This window comes from Diachasma alloeum, unplaced genomic scaffold (assembly GCF_001412515.2).
Source record: "Diachasma alloeum isolate Michigan unplaced genomic scaffold, Dall2.0 Dall_scaffold_00368, whole genome shotgun sequence".
Taxonomy (NCBI): Eukaryota; Metazoa; Arthropoda; class Insecta; order Hymenoptera; family Braconidae; genus Diachasma; species Diachasma alloeum.
The window spans coordinates 1,033,813-1,035,371 of NW_021680507.1; the positions used below are offsets into that span (position 1 = coordinate 1,033,813).

Below are 1,559 nucleotides of genomic sequence, written 5' to 3' on the forward strand. Positions count from 1 at the left end.
TCAATTGAGATATATTTTTTTTCGTGATAAACATATGACAAAATTGTGTGACAAACAATTTATGACTGCCATTTTACATCTAGCTAGTTGGATTCCAAGACAGAACGTACGACCAAAATTCTGACATGAGATTTCTTGAAGCCATCATCATCACAAATGCTCTCTATATTCTTTCGGGAGCGTCTCCTCAAACTTGACAGAATATTCATACAGCGCAATCCATCACGCAGTCAACTACTCTGAATTCCTCATGTAAATAATAGTTTTCCTCAATGATAATCACGAGCGTTGCGGAGCGTTTGTAATGCAAAGTTTACGGGCTGATGCAGTCGTTCGCAAGATTTGATTCGGAACGGTTCATGATTTTAGAGCTATGATAGTCCTAAAGTTGCTTCTTCTGCTGGTGGGTTGTCTCACGATGACCGATGCGATCAGTACGTATATTCATGGAACCTATTTTCGTAGTTGGATGTTTAATTTTTGTGGTTGGAGTAGCTCTCTGCTTGAGCCATACGGATTGCATGCGAGATTGCATCGGCCCATTTGTTCCTGTCTGCATGCTGGGGCTCTGCACCTGTTCCCCAATTCTGTCCTGAGTAGGTGAGAAATTCTACTGTTGTCAAAACAAATTCGGTTGATATTTTTTATTCTCAGGCATGCTTTTGCTTCGAAGTGACGGCCTCTTTCAATTTCCAACCATGAATTCTTCATGAATTCTTAACTTTCCCAACGAAGTAAACAATCGTTTTCTGCTATCACCGGACTAATTATTTATTTACGATGACGCACGAGGCTGACCCTGGATTTCCTTGATAACATTCTCCACCTGTGGATATTCACTAGTTTGAAACTGGAAAAAAGGATAACATTGTAGAAATTTGGAATAAACATCTTCATTAACCAGTTTTTTATTTCTCATTCTTTGTGTCAGAACATTTGTTTTGAAATCAATATTCAGGGAAAGGTAAACAAATTCCAAGATTGGAGCAATGTTGAATTCAGTGTATTGGATATGGGGTATTTAAAATAATTAAATTTGACAAATAAGTGAAAAACTTTCTTTATTTTATACGCTCGGAAGACACATCCTCTCAGTACCGTTTCCTCAGAGGAACTAACTATATTGACAAAAGGGATCCAACACCCTGGGTCTGATGACTCCCATTCAAAAGGTCCCACTCATGCATTGTGTTTAGACTAGAAACTAGAAAAACAGAGCATAAACATCATGCCTCAAACTTCTCGGAATTTTCACACTTAAAAATGTTCTTCGATGTAAAGTGGAAACACAAGAGATGAAAGAAATATAAAACGTACAAAGACGCATTCAAACCAACTAAAGATTAATTTTTGTCAAGTATTTTTCAACAAAAAATCCAACACAGTGAATCATTGAATTCAATTTAAAATACATCATCATAGAAATTCCACTCAGAAGCAACTTGCCAATTAATTAGCAAAAATATATTGACTATGTTGTGACGAAAGCAATTTCCCACTTGTTTCATTTCTTCTCATATCACAAGCCAACTGGTCTAGATGTGATTGAACAGTCACAA

At 36.8% G+C, this 1,559-nt stretch overlaps 1 long non-coding RNA gene across 2 annotated transcripts; it reads left to right on the forward strand.

Moving 5' to 3' along the window:
- The first annotated feature begins 341 nt into the window (after positions 1-341).
- Positions 342-903, forward strand: LOC107041566. 2 transcript variants are annotated; one of them, XR_001461078.2, is made up of 3 exons: positions 342-434; positions 496-600; positions 655-903. It is a non-coding gene; the product is annotated as an uncharacterized LOC107041566 (long non-coding RNA). The 2 variants fall into 2 exon arrangements; XR_001461079.2 differs by having other exon boundaries at positions 496-596.
- Positions 904-1,559: the final 656 nt, after the last annotated feature.